This window comes from Sciurus vulgaris (assembly GCF_902686455.1).
Source record: "Sciurus vulgaris genome assembly, chromosome: 10".
NCBI lineage: Eukaryota > Metazoa > Chordata > Mammalia > Rodentia > Sciuridae > Sciurus > Sciurus vulgaris.
This window is the reverse complement of record NC_136470.1, coordinates 39,859,934-39,872,122: the sequence shown is the minus strand read 5'-3', so window position 1 is coordinate 39,872,122 and position 12,189 is coordinate 39,859,934.

Sequence of the window (12,189 nt, the reverse complement as noted above, 5' to 3'; positions counted from 1 at the left end):
TGCCTTTTACTTTTCTCTCCTGGACTCTTCTTTTCCCTTGAATTAATTGTATATAACCATCTGTCTTTCCACAACCCAGTTGGGATCGATTGTTGAGAGACAAAGGAAAACAGAGACAACATAGGAGGAGAAGGCTTTACTGAGAAATGCTTATGATCCAGTGGTGATAGGCTGAACAGATAGCACCTACACCCCTCCTGGTGTTTTATCCAGTGGTGAATGACTGGCTGAGTGACAGGCATCCTTTCCACAACGTCCTCAGGTCTGCACCAGTCACCACTGCGTGAGGGGTTTTATCTAGTAGACTTCAGAAGCAATAGCTTGCTTAGTTTGCTTGTGTGAGCAGCACCCCAAGGAGCAACTGTTATGGCTTAGGTAAAAGCGACTTTCCAAAGACAACGTTAGCTTGCCCTGGTTCCTAGTGTGCAGGAGAGGAAGTCACTGACCTTCAAGATAACATTTACCTAGTTATTCTGGCCTGGGTGCTCTCATTGTTCCACTGGCTTGGCTAGGCTTTTGGGAACTGAGAGGGGAACACGGTTTTTCACTGCCTTTCTTTTCTTTAAGGATGACACAACATTATATCAACTCATGCACCTTAATGGTCATACCTCCCGTTGCTAAGGTAGGCCTGGAAGCCTAAGACATAGATCAGATGAAAATAGCTATGGCTCCAGCAAATTCCCCAGGTTCTGCAAACTTTCAGAGTTGACCCAGAAGAATTCCTGGGGTTGTTTTCTATTTAAACTACATCATTTTACTTCTATCTAATTTTATTCCAGCATGTAATCCTTGGACTAATTTTTTAAATTATGGATTCTGGGTATTAAATTAAAATTTTGATCTACACAGACAACAGATTCAATGCATATAGCTTCCCATGATAAGCTGATTGCTGATTAATTTTTTAAAAAAAGTGTTGGAAGTGTTTGTTGTAAATTGATGGTAAAAGTCAACTGATACCTGCCATATAGAAGTCACAGGAAATAAGGTACATTCTCAGAAATGCAGCTAACCTCTGTCCTGACTTTTTAAAATCTTAAATCTAACTACTTATTTTTGGGTGTATATGACTAGTGCACATGACCTTAGCTTTAGATGTAATTAGGGGCTTTTGAATCACAAATACCTACATTTAGATTAAACATTTGCCTTATAACCTCAGGAAAGTTGGATAACCTCTGTACATTGTAGCTGTTGAATTCATTGAGTTCATACAAAATTAAAATGGAGTGATATAATAATGCTATCTACCTTTATTGTATATGACAAAGATTAAAAGAAAAACTACATTTAAGTAATCATCACAACATACATGTGTGGTGAGCATTTTGAAGTGCTGCATGATAATTAATAAAACATTGTTTGCTAAATACTGAATTTCTTCTAACATATTAGACATGCATTTTAATTGTTAAACAGATATACATGTTTTCAGAAATGTAACCTTCCTTTTAAGTTCTTTTTAATTTAAACCAGGTAATTTCCTCTCACAACATCCTGGCCCTTGAACTCCACCATAAGTTTGCAGAGGAGAAGTTGACTGAGAGTGACAGTGACTCAACCTCACGGAGTAGAATTTGTGACAAATCTTAATATTAGGGCAACATTTACACTTTGGGAGTGTCAAGGGTTCTAATTTTCCCAACAAATTATTGCACTGTTAATAACAATGAATTAATACCTCTCAATAGGAATTTAAGAACTTTGAAGGCACTTTCATTTGTGCCTTTATTTTTTTCCTGACAGAAACTCCAATGATTTCCACTGCTCAAGTGTTTTCAGTTTCTCAGTTCTTAAGTTAATGGCCCCAAACTGAACAGCAGCAAGTTTAGCTAACACAACTCCTACCTGCCAATTCCCAGTGAGGGACTTTATGCCATGGTATCCTTGGACTAATTTTTAAAATTCTATGGATTCCAGGTATTAAATTAAAATTTTAATCTACACAGACAACAGAGTCAATGCATATAGCTTCCCATGATAAGCTGATTGCTGATTAATTTTTTTTAAAAGGATGATAACTTTCACAAAAGACAATAACTTTTTCTTATATAAGCACAGGTACTGTGGTCTTCATTTATGCTTGGAAAAAATCTGAGAAAGGTAAATCTTAACCAACTGTTAAATTTTATTAGTTATCTCCAAAGGATATTGCTATGTATGTACTGCAATTCTCAGGTTAACTTTGAATTAATGAAGGATAATAAGAACATAGCAAATTAAATAGTTGGAGTCATAGAAATCCTTAAGAGATTTGTTAAAATTATGATATTTCTAATATTTATCTGAAAAAATATATACATATCACATATATGCATATAGTTTTACATAAAATCATATTGAGATGAAAACAAATTATAAATATCATTTCCCCTTCATAAAGGATCTTCCAACTTTCACTAATTTTGCTAGAGTTAAAAGTTCAAACTTGGAATTTTAAGTATAGAATTTCTTTACAGAAATATGTTCAGAATCTTTATTTAGGGTAAAGGATCATCTTAAGCAAGATGATAACATATGTGCATATTTTTGTCAGTTTGTATGGGTGTGAATACAGCATACATTTGTCATAAAGGTGGGGAAAATAGCAAATAATTTAAGGTAGTTGAAAAGAGGTGTCCAGAGAAATTAGGCATGATTGGTCCAGATAGAGAGGAACCAGGACACAAGTGCAGCAATTGCTTAGTGCTCTAGGACAGGAGAATTCACAGAGGTAGACTGAGGGAAGAAGAGAACTCTCTTGCCAGCTGAGGAGAGGCAGGAAAGAAAAACAATAGAACTAAGAAATGAAAAGAAAAAAAAAAAAAAATAGGAAGGAGAACAGAGTTTGGTTGAAGCAGTGACTTCTGAGGGACCCTTCCTTTTCATACTGTAAAAGCAGTAAGCAGTTGACTCTTCCCAGGCAGTTCTTGACTACACCCACACAGATTATTTTATTTATTTTCCCTTCTTAGAATTTGTTTGAAAATACTCTAAGTAAAAATGCACATAAAAAAGTATAAATAAATACAGTTCAGGTTGAATCACACTTGGCAGATAAACAACTCATTGAATGAATCAATTACGAGTTAGCCTACTGAAATTCTTAATTACAACTACTTTTAATGAAACATGATCATCAGAGCTTGGGTACATCTCATCTATTAGAAAGGAATGGAAAAAATATAAACACTATGGACATTATATAAATTTTTATAATTTTTATGTTTTTTTTTTAATATGAATCATAATGCCAATATCCGTTAGCTGGCTTAAAATAGAGCAAAACCTTTCAATAAACCAATTCTTTAAGCAGCAAATCTTTAAAGATACTCATCAACAAGAATTTCATCAAATAACCCTTGAAAGAATAAACTGCATAATGAGAATTAAAAGTTCCAACAATACCCACTAGGCTATTCTACTGCACCATTGATTCCACTGTATCAATTGCTTTCAGTTAGTGAACTCTTGAGTGGTTATAGGGAAGGGCTAATAAACCACAATCAATTTTCTTTTTAACCTCACAAGGGTAGCTTTCATAAATTAAATGATCTTCTCTGCTTTCCATTTGAGACAAATAACTAATAGGAATATCTCGAATAATAACTATTATAAGTCTCTTCTCTCAAAACTGAAAACAAAGAAAAACACATGAATTTAATTGGACTGTGATTCAAATATTGACACTTTCCCCCACACTTTAGATCATTATGATTCTTGTGAAGCTCTAAGCATGTGACTTCCTTTTGTTTGTGGTTCAAAGAAACATCAGAGTCAGCTATTAAAGGCATTTTGTGTTGCCCGATAACAAATGCAAATTGCTTCAATTAAACTGAGGTGCTTATATTCATAAAAGCTAAAGAATAGATAGATAGTAGATAACAGATAGATAGATAGATAGATAGATGGATGGATGAATGGCTCATATTCCAAGACCAATGCTCTTAAGTGCCTATAATTTCAGAGAAAATTTATTTTAAACTAATGATCTCAACTCTTAAATCTTTTCTTTCAGGGTGCCCTGTCATCACATCAAAGGACAGATCTATTGTCTGTATTTATAGATAAATATTTATAAAATGAAATATAATAAAGATAAAAAAGATAAAAATTTATAAAATGAAATATAATGTTAGACTAAAATTTGTAAAGAAGAGTGATGTGTAAAGATTATAAAATTATCAGTGTTTGACTCTTGATTTTCAAACCAAATTTACTCTAAAAAGTATTTAATAATTAAGCCCAAAGCTTAACACATATTTTAGAAAATACTGCAGAGATTTAGAACAGAATTAATTGGACATTTTCATTTTGTCCCGAAGGATATAGTTTGTTTGAAAAACTTATAATTTGAGTTCAATTATTTTCTGCTCCAATTCAAATGATGGCATTTTGTTGAACTGGAGTCATTTTCCAAATTTACCTGGAAATATTTCTATTATAGGCAATTTTGAAGAATATTAACACAGTATTTCTATATTGTAAGTGTAACTACAAAATAAAACACTTTCTATTATTAACTTAAAAACAGAAAATAATGACTTACTTCAATCAAACAAAAAGCTTCAGTCAAAATCCCAGCAAACACCTTCTGTTAAAGGAGACAAAAAATTTATACATCATTATTGGAATTTGGGATGGATAGATTTCCATTCAGAACTATCTGAGTTTAGATAGTTCATCTTGCAAATAGGCACCCTGTGAATTTATTAGAATCCTGAAGTACATTGAATTTGCTTATTAAAATATCAGAACTTTGTGAATGAGTTCAAAATTTTGTATTCCTGGGACCTAGAATGTGTCTGGTCCATAGTAAATTCCTGTAATTGCCCTTGGCTTAGACTTTCAAAGCACTGATTATCAGTGATTGTTTTATAATACTCTGAGTATGTGTGGTGTAAAATGGTACATTTACAATAATATGTAATAAATCATTAAAAAATATAATGTAATAAATTGAAATACAGTTTGATTCTCAATCTGGGAAATCTTGATGGGACACATTCATTTTTGTGTTAGAAATTTTTAACAACTGGTTCTCCCTATTTACCTCTTCCCTCTGATTTCTTGGTTTTATATTCAGTGTCCTTTAAATGAAAGATATTTTTTCTAAAATTCATGATATATGTATATATCTTGATATATATATATATACATGTAATGTATTGATATACATATACATGTGAATGTATGTGTGTCCATATATATATATATATGTATATGTATATTATGAATATATATCCAAATGTTGGCACTTTGTTGAATTGGAGTCCTTTTCCAAATTTCAATTTGGAATATATGTATAAGATATATATGTATATATATATAAGAAATACATGCATATATATGTATTATATATTGATATGTTTGTCTATCCATGTATGTGTGTGTGTATATATATATATATATATCCAAATGATGGCACTTTGTTGAATTGGAGTAATTTTCCAAATTTTAATACATATATATATATTTATACATTCATAATTTAAATGTATATTTAAATTAAGAAGTATAACATCAAATGAAAGCATATTAAATGTGTCATTGATGTATTATTAGGTGTGATTTAAGCTTTCACTAATTATCATAGAGAATATATATGAATTTTTATAATCCTGAAGTATAATCACATGAAGTTTATATAATTTACTAAATCTGTTGGCAACTAATTCCAAAGAAAACTTTCAAGGACAGTAAGCACCACACAGGACAAGGATTACCACTGAGAATTTACTCATTGAAATTGAGAGACTTCATCCACTTTCCATAAATAAATATCACAGTGGTGACTGACAGAAATGTAAATTTCTATCTAAACTGAATGATAAATTTTTAGGAAAACTGTCATTTGGTAAAATGTAAAGCAGTTCATTTAAAGTGAACACCGTCTATGAGCTGATAACTTTAGGGAAGTTGTCAACAACTTCTTCAAAGATGAATTTATCAGTCTTTAGTCCTCTCTAAAGCTTTCTTGTTCTCTGCAGCCCCATAGTTTGCTTCTGCCTTTAGGGAAGAATATTAAGATGACTACAGAATCTTGAGCTCTTCAAGGAATGGCCACTATAATAAGTGGATGCCCATGGTCAGCCCCTCCTGCAGTGGATGCAGAAGACTGAATCACAGTTGCGATAAGATAATGACTCTGCCTTACATTGTTTCAGGTCATGCCCTGCATGTGTTCCCTTTTAATTCATGCAGGCCAGCAACCCATGATCCACTGTGGTGTCACACAGTTTTTCTGAGTTTGTTGAGGAGGGCCAGATGGAAATAGTAACTAATGGTGCATTTACTCTAATAGAACTGAATATTTAATCTAACCTCAATCCATTTGACAGAAACTTGCATTCAGATGAGCCATTTAATCCTCTGTGTGTGTGTGTGTGTGTGTGTGTGTGTGTGCACTGTGTGTGTGTTTGTAGACTTTTAAAAAACTACAAAATATGCACGAAAATATTTCACAGCAAATATCTCTGCTTCCTTACTTGTTTACCTTCTTTCCTCACCTTACACACAATAGACCCGTGAACATTTCCCCCGACTATTACTTGAAGTGGAAAATTAAAATCATAGATTTTCTCCCATATTGCTACCAAGGCAGTAATACCTTTGGTCTTAAAAACTGTCTCAGAGGACGTGCTGGTAATATTAGTTTGGTAAGTTAATACAGTCCTCAGCATGTAAATTTTTGAAGGCAAAGCGTTTGAAACAATGCAATTTGCATTGTCAAACCAGGAGTGGATTTTTGAAAAAAATTTTTCCATGGATTTAAGCAAAAGAACAAGCTGTAACCACTATAAACCATTTGTGATAGTTTAATAAAACATTCATATTTTATATAAATAAATGGAATATATATAACAAACATAATTTATCCAGGTGCATTTTACATTTTAATGTATATTAAAATACACTGATGTTTTCATTCATTCTGTAAATATCTGACACCTATTTATTATGAGAGTGGTTAATAGACCACAAATTTTTACAGAGGACCCATGACAGAATTAGATGCACAGGGCTACTTATAAAGGAAAGATACAGGAGATTGGGAGGTGTGCTGCTACAGTTTCTAAAAATAGTTGGGAGTGTTAAAAAGAGCAATGGTCAGAGAAAATCTCACAGAAGAGGTGGCATTAGAGCTGAGGATTTAAATAATACCTAACAGAACTCCAAATGGTCAAATAAAAGATTACAGGTGGTCAAGTTACACAAGACTGGAATGTTTATGCCACATTCAGAAACTATAATTGATTAGCTGTCATTGGAGTTGGAAAGAGAAGTTCCAATATGATCCAAGTTTTGTACTCAATCCTGTGGTCATAGAAGAAAGAGAACATGTTTTTTTATAGGGAAATTTAGGTAATTAGTTCTTTTTATTTTAGAAAGATTATTTGACCCACAGGAGAAGTAAGAACCGAAAGACATAAAGCATAGTTAAAAAGTTATTTTGACAGCTCAGAAAGGAGACAATGAAAGAAGTCCATGGAGGTGAAGAAGAGTCTAGCGCAAGAAGGGGAAATGCTGGAAATAGTGAGGTGTAAAACGATAGCAGATGTCAGCTTGCTTTTACTAGCAAGTAGGCGCATTCCAGACACACATGCCATATGACTGCACACATGAACAAACCAATGTGTGAAAGGAACAGTGAAGGAGTTTGAGCATAAATTGGTTTTTGTTTCATTTTGCCCTACATATAGTCAGGTTTTCTGTCTTAATGGTGGATTCAACCAAGTAACAAATATTTATGGTAAGTTGTGTGCAAAGATCCATTCTAGAAGCTGAGAGTCAGAAACTTAGAATTCCCTGCCAATATGGAATTTACATCCTAGTAGGATGTCATTGACATTGCTTCACTTTAAGCCTAGAAGATAAATCAATGGAGGAAATTTAATTTAGAAGACTTTGCTCTGTAATAACAAATAGGATCTACTTTAATCGGACTTTTCCCTAAGAGAGCAATGATTTCCTTGTAACTATAAATAAATAGTATCCCATATCTGTAGAAAAGACCTGCAGAAGCAAAACTCTTAAAATTTTGACAAGATAGGAACAGAAATAATAACCCTATTAAATTACTTTATAACTAAAATTCATCTTTGAAAAATTGACTTGATAGAAATGAGAATTGTAAAGGAAATTTTATTAGACCCCTGAATAATCCAGCTTGAATGTGATCTAGAAAACAAATGGCCTGAATCTACAGGTTCTATTGTAAATATTCTAAATAAGACCACCTGCATTAGAAATATACAACCAGACTTCTAAATTCCCTTTCCTATACATGAGTACTATATGACTAAAACAATTTTTATATACTTAGTTTAGATAAATCTATGTATGCATATATAGAGATATACAATTTCTCTTTCCTGCTCCTACAAGTTTTTGTTGGATTTCCTTTGTTCAAGTATACCAAATACAAAAGAAAAAAAATCATTTTTACAGACCTCAGGCCAGTGACCCAGGTGAAAAGAGAAATGAAACAAAGCTTCCTTGATGGAAGAATAAGAGCTTTCTCATCATTCTTGGTCAAGCTTTGAGCCATTTATAAAAAGTGATTTATTTTTTTGAGAAAAAAAGCATCCAAATTACTCAGTGGAGAAAAGATAATTGAAGAAGTAGAATTTGGGAAGACAGACACCCAGATATGTGGCCTTTTGAATCATTACACATGACATGTCTAGATGCTAAGAAATTGAAAGGAAATTTGAAAGGGTATATGGAATTCCTGAAGGTACCTCTTATTTCTCAATTGTTTTCACTGGTGAAATATATCTTTTCAAATCACACGGTGGGGGCTTTCATATACCTTGAAGCTAAGTGAGAAATTTTACAACAAACTGTCATTGAGTACTTCCGTAAACACACCAAATGGCCTATATGTTTCTACCCCATTTGAACAGCTTACTACCTGGATTTTTGAATTTTGAGTAATTAATGAATTTGCTCATAATTCTTTACTCATCTCCTGTCCTCTCTTCAAGAAGTTCCAAATCTGCTCTGGATCTCTGAGGATTATCTACTTCATTGCCACTTCTATTCCCATGTTTTCAGTGAGTACTCTGTCAATACTTAATCTAGGAGATTTTACACATGGTCAAATGAGGTAAACCCCAAAATGTCTCTCACAGGGGGTTCATTGTGCAAGATAAAATGTCAAAATATCAGAACTTATGAGATGTTCAAGTTAAAAAAATCTTGGAATGGTACTTTGTATTTCATACATATTCATTACATACAATAAAACATAGCTTTGTGTAATTGGTATACAGAGGAATTTGTATGCATTAGAGAATGAGATCAAAACACAACAATGAATGGTATTGCATTGATGCCCCTCCAGCTTTGTCTCTTTTGATTTCAGTGTTTAAATAAGTTTCCTCCCAGTAAGTTTCAAAGTGAAACATGAAGAATGAGCACAAATGTTTTTGTGCATTATCGAATAGATTTTCAGATTAGTTTTGGATGAATGCTTTTTAACATGAATACTATAGTTAGGTGCTCAGTACAAAAGGTCAGTCCATAAGCAATGCTTGACACAATGATTTGTCTTATGCTTAGAGAATGCAGAATTCTCTTGCTATCTGAAATGACTTAATTTTGACTTGTAATTCTATTGTCAGACAAAAGGAAATTATACACTTCTCATAATATCTTTAAGATGCTAAAATTCATCACAGCCATGTTTTGTTTGATTTTATTTAAGGACTGAATAGTTTAAGTAAAACCATTCACTATCATTTTAGTTAGCATTTATTTAGATCTTGTGCATGTTTTCATAATTCATGCAATGCCAATGCCATTAATAACCAGTAAGAAACCTAAATTAGTATCACAGTCTTTTTATTTAATTTTTTTAAAAAAATTTACCAATAAAGGAAACAATAGCGACAACTTGAATTTTGAAATAAATTTTGTAAGGATAAAAATAGAAAAAAGTTACCATGTGATTTTGAATGTAAATAAATGGTAGCAGTTAAGTTTTTTTTCATAATAGGAGTTATGAGACAAATATGTCACCATGTTATTTAAATCTTGTGTCTGATATAACTTCCTATCTGATTTTGAAGAGACTAGAGCAAATAGAAAGGTCAAATCTCAAAGTGCTTTTTAAGTCAAAGAAGAGCAAAAATGCAAGGGTCTTGAATCAAAAAGAACAGGACTACAAAATTTGTGGCCTAATATTGATTGGCTATTTAGAATTAGACTGTGATAAATCTTCAGTTCACACATATCCAAGGCTCATTCAAGTCTTACTTGACAATCTTAACTGAGTAGTGGAGTCGTCATAGACACAAGCTGTTTTTGTATAGATGGTGTTATTTATGTATGTGTTCTTAGTGTTTAAGCAAAGTGCCTTGCTTTGTATATTACTGATGTCTTACTGAAGAAAGAGTGGATAAATTTTTGTTTCATCAAGAAATAATTAAAATTAAAATCAATTTATGATAAAAATCACAAAACATTATCATCTTTTAAAATCAATTCATAATAGTGGTAATGACCAGTGAATTCTTAACTCTGTAATTAAAAGGACCTTTCCTCCATAGGTGTGTCTGTGTGTGTACATGCAATAATACAAAAAAATTTTTACTTATTTGTTACATTTTATAAAGTTCAATCTAAAATGATATTCTCATTTTATTTCAGAAAATTAAAGAAATAAATAAAATTCTTTAAAAATAACATTGAGTGTTTCTTATTATGTTAATAATGTTAAGGTTGATAACATTCAAAAAACAACCAGTTACTGACAGAACCAGATACTCTGATTTACAGGATCAATGATTGCATTCAAAACCCTATATAATTCTTTTAAAACTTGTGTCTTTTAAATAATCAAAGATTAATCTTTTATTTCCTCTTTCTAATAATAATCATATCTACTTTTCCCAGGGGTTTAGGCAATGCTAACTGACTCTTTTTCCCCCATCAGATATAATATGAATATTCATGCTAAAATGAAACTATTAAAATAAAGCATGAATTATTTACTGCTGCCCAGAGATGTATTAACTTCACGGAATATTACTAATTCACAAAGGCTTTGAACATCTACCTGAGGTCAGTTGCACATTCATAATACATTATTCTAAAAATAATGTTCCCCAAAGTATGCAATTTTCACTTGAAAAAGTCAATACAAATATACTGTAATGAACGGTAAGATTGAATCTGGGTCAAAAAATGTATTTCTATTCTCTCTGTAGGTTAGGAATAAAATGGTGGCTTAGATACACACCACTTGTGGAATGGAAACAATGTCCCTGATCTGGGGACAGTGTCCTCACACATATGGATATTTTATATCAACTGTGAAAGGTTGGGATTATGTTTTGTGCTGATATGCTAATAGCACTAATGTCTCATCAAAACGCGGAAGAGAAACTCCAGCAGTGTAAGGTTAGAGAACTTTGCACAATACAATAGAGGAAATCTCTTCTACTGGTTCCCAACCAATTCGGAAAGTTGTAACTGTGCCAGAAATCTTCCCTTCCCTTTAGAGTTACTGTAGTGCACTGGGAAAGGACACAAGTCTAAAGCAGACCATCTCATCATTTTTTCAAATTAATAAGTGTCTCTCAATTCTCACTTCCATTCATTACATACCTACATCCTAGGGATGATGAGTGTATGAATGAATTAATGCATATTAATCACCGAACGTTTCTCCTAGTGAGTTAGTGTGAATTTAAGGAATTCAACATTGGGATCATAGAATCAATCTGCCTTTTGGACAATCTTATAATTTGGGGAAGCTACTTCAACTTTCTCCATCCTAGTTTCCTCAGCTATGAAATGTGGACTGAGTGAGTGGTTCTTTGCTGTATGATTTAAGGGAGTGGACACATGTGACGTGTTCAGCATGGTGAATAGCATACCATGGCATCCAATCCAGGTTCTCTGATGAGGATATTAAATGACTAGCTAGCAGTCAGCATTTCAGCTTTAGGGGGAAGAAAGAAGTTCTGTCTGATAAATGAGGAATGACTACTTGGATGAGTGAAACATAATGAATAAATAGGATGAATGATGGAAAATCCACATTAAAATTAAAGTACCATTTATTTCAATTTACTGGCACAAATATGTGTCTTTAAGAGGCAACAAAACAAAACAAAACATGGTGACTATTTTAGAGACTTTTACAAAATTTTTAAGAAAAGCATGGGACAAATTGTCTATTTTCAATTTTACCAA